We start from the raw sequence: 10,526 nt of genomic DNA on the forward strand, positions 1-10,526 counted from the left end.
TCAGTTGCCACCACGACGCATTACCAGCTGAGCTAACCACCTAATTTTGTTTCATTTGTGGGTTAATTTGTATTTCTACCTTAGTAAATGAGAACGAGAAAGAAAGACCACAACACCTTTGATGAGGAGACAAAACCATTTGCTCCAAGTTTTTTAAAAGGCCGATGCAACGTGTTTTGTACTCCACTTGTCTCTTTTTTGTAGTGATGAATGTTTTCTAGAGAAATAAATGTTTCACTCCTATAGAATTCAAACAACGGTCTTTTTCTCATTTGTGATATCTTGGTGAATTCTTTTGTAATGAGATTGATAATTATATGTACCAAAACCTGATAGCTTATGCACAAATATCGTCATAGCTTTTTTTACAAAAAAAATACTAATGTAAACATACACTTGATAACTTTTTTGTATGAATAGTATGGTAACTCACACATCACATATCTGATAACTTATGCACCAGGGCCCTGGTACCTTCAGCGACCGGGGGGGGGGGGTGAGCAAATATACCCCGGTAATAGCATGATAACTCACACATTGCAGACCTAATAACTTATGTACCCCTGTCCTGGTAACTTTGGCGACCGAAGGGGGAGGAGGGAGGGTCGACGAACTTTTGTATGAATAGCATGGTAACTTACACAACGCAGACCTGATAACTTTTGCACCCATCCTGGTAACTTTGGCAACGAATGCCGGGGGGGGGGGGGAGTTGATGAAATATCCCCTCGGTAGATTTTTGTGTCGATATCATGATAAGTCACACATCGTATATGTCGGTGTTAAAACCGGCGGATCTCGGGTAGGGGGTCCTGAACTGTGCGTCTAGGCGGATGGTAACAGGAGACAAGGGACACGATGTTTTACCCAGGTTCGGGCCCTCTTGATGGAGGTAAAACCCTACGTCCTGCTTGATTAATATTGATGATGTGTGTTACAAGAGTAGATCTACCACGAGATCAAGGAGGCTAAACCCTAGAAGCTAGCCTATGGTATGATTGTTCTTCGTCCTACGGACTAAAGCCATCCGGTTTATATAGACACCGGAGAGGGCTAGGGTTACACAGAGTCGGTTACAATGGTAGGAGATCTACATATCCGTATCGCCAAGGTTGCCTTCCACGCCAAGGAAAGTCCCATCCGGACACGGGACGAAGTCTTCAATCTTGTATCTTCATAGTCTTGGAGTCCGGCCGATGATGATAGTTCGGCTATCCGGACACCCCCTAGTCCAGGACTCCCTCAGTAGCCCCTGAACCAGGCTTCAATGACGACGAGTCCGGCGCGCATATTGTCTTCGGCATTGCAAGGCGGGTTCCTCCTCCGAATAATTTATAGAAGATTGTGAACACCTGGATAGTGTTCGGCTCTGCAAAATAAATTCCACGTACCACCGTAGAGAGAATAATATTTACACAAGTTCGATCTGCTGACGTATTTGGTGGCGTGACATCACACCACTACCAAGCCTTTACTTGAATCGTTTTTATTGTACCACCTCAGCGCGTTTAGCGAAGCGGTTTCCTTGGCACGTCTTGTCGAAGCAGAGATCATGTTCCCCTTATTCCGGGATTCTCATAAATACGGACGTGGGTAACCCAACCGCGCCCATTGCCACGCCCCCTCCATCGAAGGCGGGTTCCAAACGGTCACGGGGACGGCTCTTGGTATTCTTCCTCTTTATAATGAGACCAAGGTCCGTTCTTTTTCTTCAATCCTCAATCGAATCCGCCCCTCGCCCCAAGTTCCAACACCCAGGGCTCCAGATTCGGGTACCTTCGACCTTTGACAATGTCCGGATCCAACCTACGAGGCTGGTGGATGCCCTCTTCCGTCACGGAAGAAGACATACTAAAGCTGAGAGACGCCAGGTACTTGACCTACGAGATTTTGCATAGGTTGCCTGCCTGAGGGAAAGTTATTCCTACTCCCGAGCCCGGTGAGAGCGTCGTGTTCGTGTCTCACCTCCGTCAGGGTTTAGGCTTCCCGATGGATCCCTTCGTGAGGGGGCTCATGTTTTACTATGGGCTGGAATTCCATGACTTGGCTCCGGAGTCCATCCTCCACATCTCATCATTCATTGTCGTCTGTGAAGCCTTCCTCCGCACTACCCCTTACTTCGGCTTGTGGCTCAAGACCTTCAACATGGAGCCGAAGATGATCGAGGGGCGTCAGGCAGAGTGCGGCGGGGCGGTTATAAGCAAGAGGGCCGACGCTCCATGGACCGAGGGCTCTTTTCAAGAGGAGCTCAGCTTGTGGCAACAGGAGTGGTTCTATATCACCGCTCCCAGGGGCAGCAGGCAGAAGCCGCCGCCCGTCTTCCGCTCGGGCCCTCCACAACGGCTGACGTCATGGGTCAACAAGGGGCTTAACTGGGGGACGTCCAAAGACGTACCCTGTTGCAGGACCGGATTCGAGGCCTCCAAGAAAGGGAGATCAATCTGGTCGTAGTGGCACAGGTTATGCTGATCCGGTGCCTTCTGCCCTGCAAACGTCGCCCCCTCCGTTTGTGGGAATTTAATCCAGAGGGGCCACGAGCTCTCCAACACTTCGTGGGTTTGACACCCGTGGAGATGTACAAACTGTTCTTCGGATCGCAAGAGATGCGTCCGGATTTGACCGAGGACGCTGGCCTAAGCTGCAATCGCCCGGATACTCAAGTAAGTAGCCCTGTGTCCGGACATATTGTCCATTTATTTATCATAGGTTTGCCTTTTAACCAGCTATCCCTTGGACAGGAGTGGATAGCGCAAGCAAAACTGATACGATGCCCGACCCCCCTCCCTGAGACCACGCCGGATCCCGTGTTAGTCAAAATGTTGGAGGTTGTGCTTTCGGAGGAGAGCGAAGGGGGGCACAGGGAAACTACCACCTCTGCCAAGGAGGCCTTCAATAAGGGGGGAATCAAGAATCCCTCCTTCCAGGGGGAGAAGAGGACCGCTTCCGAAGACCCGGAGGCCAAGGCCTCAAAGCGGGGAAGGAAATCTGCGCCGGAAGGTCCTGCGCCGGGAAGAGCCCCGGCCGCACAGTCTCCTCATAGGAATCAGCCCTCCAGCGAGCCGTAAGTAAAAAAGGGGGAATTTAGTAATAGGGAACGCCCCTATATTATTTCCAAAGGTAACTGAAGTTTTCACCTTGTAGTTCGGATCTCAACCCATCTCAGCAGAGCTCATCTTCGAGGGACCTTCGTCCGGAGATGATGGAGAGCGAGACGCCTCCATCTGCCGCCCCGTCGGGCGGGGAGGACGATCCTGAGGTGTCGTCACGAAGGGTCTCCCCGAGTCCGGCGGGGCCAGAAGGTCCGGCACCCATTGGAGTACGGCCGGCAGAGCTGTAGGACTTGCTCAAGAGGGCGTCTATCTCAGAAGATCACCGCACATTAATGAGTATGGTGATTGAAAGGATCTCATCCGCCGAGAGTGGGTTGTATGAGGCCGTCGGAAGCTTGCTGACGGGGTTTGAGGTACGCAAAAAATGACATGCCTTTTGACAGTTTTGCACATGAAGTGCGCCCTGTATAGATAGTAGCCCCTGAGACTTGGTATATTGTCGAAAGCGATAGCGTGCCAAGGATCATAATCTCAGTTATAGAATGTCGCCTTTCCTATGCAGGTGGCGGAACGTTCGGTGGCCAGCCGGACTGATGGAGTTGCTGAACTGAAGAGGCAACTCGATGTTGAGGATGCGGACATCGCGCTGGTCAATAAACGACTTAACGAGTCGCAAGGTAGGTGGTTGCTCCGCGGTTGCCTAGCAAGGGAGCTGATGCCCGTTCCTTACAATTTGTATGCTTGATGTAGATGGCGCCGCTGCTGTGGAAAACCTTCGAGCAGAGCTTGCTCGAGCCAAGGAGCAAGCCAAGATAAGTGATGCTGCTGCCTCGAAGGCAGCAGAAGAGCTAAAAGCCGAAAAGGCTGCTCACTGCCGAAGCAGGGAAGAGTTGGCCGGAATGGCCTTGAAATTAAAAGATGCTACCGACCGTTGTGAGGTTCTTGAAGGAGAACGCCGAGTGGAGCAAGAGGGCCTAAAGAAGGCCGTCGCCAAAGTCAAGGATGCCCGGAGTGAGATGCGGGCTATGAAGGAGGAACTGCGTCAGGCTGGAGACATTGCGGCTGGAAAGCCCTTTCTTCTGCGTAGGAAGTTCACGGATCCGAAGTATGCTCAGCTGGGTCAGTTGTGTGGTGCGGAGGATCCTTATCTGGATTTGGCGGCGAGTGCGGCGGACGCAGTCGTGCACTTCTGAAGCCAGAAGGATCACGAAATGGAAGAGCTTTACTGGTCTCAATTCCATAGTCCAGAGCGTCCACTTCCGTTGACTGATCGGCTGGCTGAGTGGGCTGAGCTGAATAGATTGTCCGGACTTGCCATGACGGATGTGGTCGCTCATCTGTGGCCAGAAAGGCCCAAGCCGAAGAGTTATTTTGGCTTGTTACAGCAATTCCTTGAGGCGGTGCCGCATATCAAGGCGATGAAGCGGTCGGCATGCATAGAAGGTGCACGGATGGATCTCGCCCGTGTGAAGACATACTGGGCGGACATGGATGCCACCGCTGTTGCATCCCGGGATTCAGATAAGAGCCGATTACCCGCCGAGCACTATTTTGAGGAAGTCCTGCAGGGCGCTCGTTTAATAGAGTCGCAGTGCTCGAAAGATGTCATGTTCAAATGACGTGTATGATTTGTGAGATCATGTTTATAATGCAATAGCTTTTTATACTTGTGCGTTCAAGTATTGAACTATCTCCTGTGCGGCCGTATATGTATGAATAACCTGAAAGTTGCAGTCTTTGGCTTCAGCCCCCACGCACATGGTGCGGGGGTGTTTGCAAAAAAGAAAAGCGCTTTTTCACACTTAATCCAACGTCTTGGTCCTTTGAAGGAGGTGATAGCATAGCAAACTAGGCAACCGGACTATAATGCTTTATCACTTTCACATAGCCATAGGAGCTCGATGGTGGGGCTACTATATAGCCCCTAGAGGCACCACGCTCTCCGAACTCGGGGCGCGTATGTGCCTGACCGGGAAGCGGTCCTTCGTCAAAGCTGAGGAATTCTAAACATTCCAATAGTCAATCGAGTGGTTGACCAGTCTCTCGCTATATCATGACAGTCAGTTTTCGGCTTTCTCTACTGAGGTGCTCGCCCGGCCGAACCGGGGCACAATCGCAGTAGTTCTCCTAGTGCCGCGTTAGCCGATGGAGCGGAACATAAGGCAGCAAAACACAGGAGCCGGGCAAACCCAACATTTGACCCAAGACATGATTCGGAGCTGATGCATATAATGAAGGAAATATGCCCTAGAGGCAATAATAAAGTTATTATTTATTTCCTCATATCATGATAAATGTTTATTATTCATGCTAGAATTGTATTAACCGGAAACATGATACATGTGTGAATACATAGACAAACATATAGTCACTAGTATGCCTCTACTTGACTAGCTCGTTAATCAAAGATGGTTATGTTTCCTAACCATAGACATGTGTTGTCATTTGATTAATGGGATCACATCATTAGGAGAATGATGTGATTGACATGACCCATTCCGTTAACCTAGCACTTGATCGTTTAGTATATTGCTATTGCTTTCTTCATGACTTATACATGTTCCTGTAACTATGAGAATTATGCAACTCCCGTTTACCGGAGGAACACTTTGGGTACTACCAAACGTCACAACGTAACTGGGTGATTATAAAGGAGTACTACAGGTGTCTCCGAAGGTACATGTTGAGTTGGCGTATTTCGAGATTAGGTTTTGTCACTCCGATTGTCGGAGAGGTATCTCTGGGCCCTCTCGGTAATGCACATCATTATAAGCCTTGCAAGCAATGTGACCAAATGAGTTGGTTACGGGATGATGCATTACGGAACGAGTAAAGAGACTTGCCGGTAACGAGATTGAACTAGGTATTGGATACCGACGATCAAATCTCGGGCAAGTAACATACCGATGACAAAGGGAACAACGTATGTTGTTATGCGGTTTGACCGATAAAGATCTTCGTAGAATATGTAGGAACCAATATGGGCATCCAGGTTCCGCTATTGGTTATTGACCGCGAATAGTTCTAGGTCATGTCTACATAGTTCTCGAACCCGTAGGGTCCGCACGCTTAACGTTACGATGACAGTTTTATTATGAGTTTATAAGTTTTGATGTATCGAAGTTTGTTCGGAGTTCCGGATGTGATCACGGACATGACGAGGAGTCTCGAAATGGTCGAGACATAAAGATTGATATATTGGAAGCCTATGTTTGGACATCGGAAAGGTTCTGGGTGAAATCGGGATTTTACCGGAACACCGGGGGGGGGGGGGGGTTACTGGAACCCTCTCGGGGGTTAATGGGCCTTAGTGGGCCATGAGGGAGAAGAGGAGGGCCGGCCAGGCCAGGCCGCGCCCCCCCTTTCCTCTTTCCCCTCCCCCCTTTCCTTCTCCACCAAGGCAAGAGGGGGGAGTCCTACTCCCGGTGAGAGTAGGACTCCTCCAGGCGCACCCCAAGGGGGCCGGCCGCACCTCCCCCTCCCTCCTTTATATACGGGGGCAGGGGGGCACCCCATAACACACAAGTTGATCTACGGATCGTTCCTTAGCCGTGTGCGGTGCCCCCCTCCACCATATTCCACCTCGGTCATATCGTCGCAGAGTTTAGGCGAAGCCCTGCGCCGGTAGAACATCATCATCGTCACCACGCCATCGTGCTGATGGAACTCATCCCCGAAGCTTTGCTGGATCGGAGCCCGGGGATCGTCATCGAGCTGAACGTGTGCTGAACTCGGAGGTGCCGTACGTTCGGTGCTTGGATCGGTCGGATCGTGAAGACGTACGACTACATCAACCGCGTTGTGCTAACGCTTCCGCTTACGGTCTACGAGGGTACGTGGACAACACTCTCCCCTCTCGTTGCTATGCCATCACCATGATCTTGCGTGTGCGTAGGAATTTTTTTGAAATTACTACGTTCCCCAACAGTGGCATCCGAGCCTAGGTTTTATGCGTTGATGTTATATGCACGAGTAGAACACAAGTGAGTTGTGGGCGATACAAGTCATACTGCTTACCAGCATGTCATACTTTGGTTCGGCGGTATTGTGAGATGAAGCGGCCCGGACCGACATTACGCGTACGCTTACGCGAGACTGGTTTCACCGTTACGAGCACTCGTGCTTAAAGGTGGCTGGCGGGTGTCTGTCTCTCTCACTTTAGCTGAATCGAGTGTGGCTACGCCCGGTCCTTGCGAAGGTTAAAACAGCACCAACTTGACGAACTATCGTTGTGGTTTTTATGCGTAGGTAAGAACGGTTCTTGCTAAAGCCCGTAGCAGCCACGTAAAATTTGCAACAACAAAGTAGAGGACGTCTAACTTGTTTTTGCAGGGCATGTTGTGATGTGATATGGTCAAGACGTGATGCTATATTATATTGTATGAGATGATCATGTTTTGTAACCGAAGTTATCGGCAACTGGCAGGAGCCATATGGTTGTCGCTTTATTGTATGAAATGCAAACGCCCTGTAATTGCTTTACTTTATCTCTAAGCGGTAGCGATAGTCGTAGAAGCAATAGATGGCGTAACGACAACGATGCTACGATGGAGATCAAGGTGTCGCGCCGGTGACGATGGTGATCATGACGGTGCTTCGAAGATGGAGATCACAAGCACAAGATGATGATGGCCATATCATATCACTTATATTGATTGCATGTGATGTTTATCCTTTATGCATCTTATCTTGCTTTGATTGACGGTAGCATTTTAAGATGATCTCTCACTAATAATCAAGAAGTGTTCTCCCTGAGTATGCACCGTTGCGAAAGTTCTTCGTGCTGAGACACCACGTGATGATCGGGTGTGATAGGCTCTACGTTCAAATACAACGGGTGCAAAACAGTTGCACACGCGGAATACTCAGGTCATACTTGACGAGCCTAGCATATACAGATATGGCCTCGGAACACGGAGACCGAAAGGTCGAGCGTGAATCATATAGTAGATATGATCAACATAGTGATGTTCACCATTGAAACTACTCCATCTCACGTGATGATCGGACATGGTTTAGTTGATTTGGATCACGTGATCACTTAGATGACTAGAGAGATGTCTGTCTAAGTGGGAGTTCTTAAGTAATATGATTAATTGAACTTAAATTTATCATGAAACTTAGTACCTGATAGTATTTTGCTTGTCTATGTTTGTTTGTAGATAGATGGCTCGTGCTGTTGTTCCGTTGAATTTTAATGCGTTCCTTGAGAAAGCAAAGTTGAAAGATGATGGTAGCAATTACACGGACTGGGTCCGTAACCTGAGGATTATCCTCATTGCTGCACAGAAAAGTTACGTCCTGGAAGCACCGCTGGGTGCCAGGCCTGCTGCTGATGCAACTGACGACGTTAAGAACGTCTGGCAGAGCAAAGCTGATGACTACTCGATAGTTCAGTGTGCCATGCTTTACGGCTTAGAACCGGGTCTTCAACGACGTTTTGAACGTCATGGGGCATATGAGATGTTCCAGGAGTTGAAGTTAATATTTCAAGCAAATGCCCGGATTGAGAGATATGAAGTCTCCAATAAGTTCTATAGCTGCAAGATGGAGGAGAATAGTTCTGTCAGTGAACACATACTCAAAATGTCTGGGTATAATAATCACTTGATTCAACTGGGAGTTAATCTTCCTGATGATAGTGTCATTGACAGAATTCTTCAATCACTGCCACCAAGCTACAAGAGCTTCGTGATGAACTATAATATGCAAGGGATGAACAAGACTATTCCCGAGCTCTTCGCGATGCTAAAAGCCGCGGAGGTAGAAATCAAGAAGGAGCATCAAGTGTTGATGGTTAACAAGACCACCAGTTTCAAGAAAAAGGGCAAAGGGAAGAAGAAGGGGAACTTCAAAAAGAACAGCAAGCAAGTTGCTGCTCAAGAGAAGAAACCCAAGTCTGGACCTAAGCCTGAAACTGAGTGCTTCTACTGCAAGCAGACTGGACACTGGAAGCGGAACTGCCCCAAGTATTTGGCGGATAAGAAGGATGGCAAAGTGAACAAAGGTATATGTGATATACATGTTATTGATGTGTACCTTACTAATGCTCGCAGTAGCACCTGGGTATTTGATACTGGTTCTGTTGCTAATATTTGCAACTCGAAACAGGGACTACGGATTAAGCGAAGATTGGCTAAGGACGAGGTGACGATGCGCGTGGGAAATGGTTCCAAAGTCGATGTGATCGCGGTCGGCACGCTACCTCTACATCTACCATCGGGATTAGTTTTAGACCTAAATAATTGTTATTTGGTGCCAGCGTTAAGCATGAACATTATATCTGGATCTTGTTTGATGCGAGACGGTTATTCATTTAAATCAGAGAATAATGGTTGTTCTATTTATATGAGTAATATCTTTTATGGTCATGCACCCTTGAAGAGTGGTCTATTTTTATTAAATCTCGATAGTAGTGATACACATATTCATAGTGTTGAAACCAAAAGATGCAGAGTTAATAATGATAGTGCAACTTATTTGTGGCACTGCCGTTTAGGTCATATCGGTGTAAAGCGCATGAAGAAACTCCATACTGATGGGATTTTGGAATCACTTGATTATGAATCACTTGGTACTTGCGAACCGTGCCTCATGGGCAAGATGACTAAAACGCCGTTCTCCGGAACTATGGAGCGAGCAACTGATTTGTTGGAAATCATACATACTGATGTTTGTGGTCCAATGAATGTTGAGGCTCGCGGCGGATATCGTTATTTTCTCACCTTCACAGATGATTTGAGCAGATATGGGTATATCTACTTGATGAAACACAAGTCTGAAACATTTGAAAAGTTCAAAGAATTTCAGAGTGAAGTAGAAAATCATCGTAACAGGAAAATAAAATTTCTACGATCTGATCGTGGAGGAGAATATTTGAGTTACGAGTTTGGTCTACACTTGAAACAACACGGAATAGTTTCGCAACTCACGCCACCCGGAACACCACAACGAAATGGTGTGTCCGAACGTCGTAATCGTACTTTACTAGATATGGTGCGATCTATGATGTCTCTTACTGATTTACCGCTATCGTTTTGGGGTTATGCTTTAGAGACGGCCGCATTCACGTTAAATAGGGCACCATCAAAATCCGTTAAGACGACGCCTTATGAACTGTGGTTTGGCAAGAAACCAAAGTTGTCGTTTCTTAAAGTTTGGGGCTGCGATGCTTATGTGAAGAAACTTCAACCAGATAAGCTCGAACCCAAATCGGAGAAATGTGTCTTCATAGGATACCCAAAAGAGACTATTGGGTACACCTTCTATCACAGATCTGAGGGCAAGATTTTCGTTGCTAAAATCGGATCCTTTCTAGAGAAGGAGTTTCTCTCGAAAGAAGTGAGTGGGAGGAAAGTAGAACTTGATGAGATAACTGTATCTACTCCCTTATTGGAAAGTAGTTCATCACAAGAACCGGTTCCTGTGACAACTACACCAATTAGTGAGGAAGCTAATGATATTGATCATGAAACT

Source organism: Triticum aestivum, chromosome 4B, assembly GCF_018294505.1.
Source record: "Triticum aestivum cultivar Chinese Spring chromosome 4B, IWGSC CS RefSeq v2.1, whole genome shotgun sequence".
Lineage (NCBI taxonomy): Eukaryota > Viridiplantae > Streptophyta > Magnoliopsida > Poales > Poaceae > Triticum > Triticum aestivum.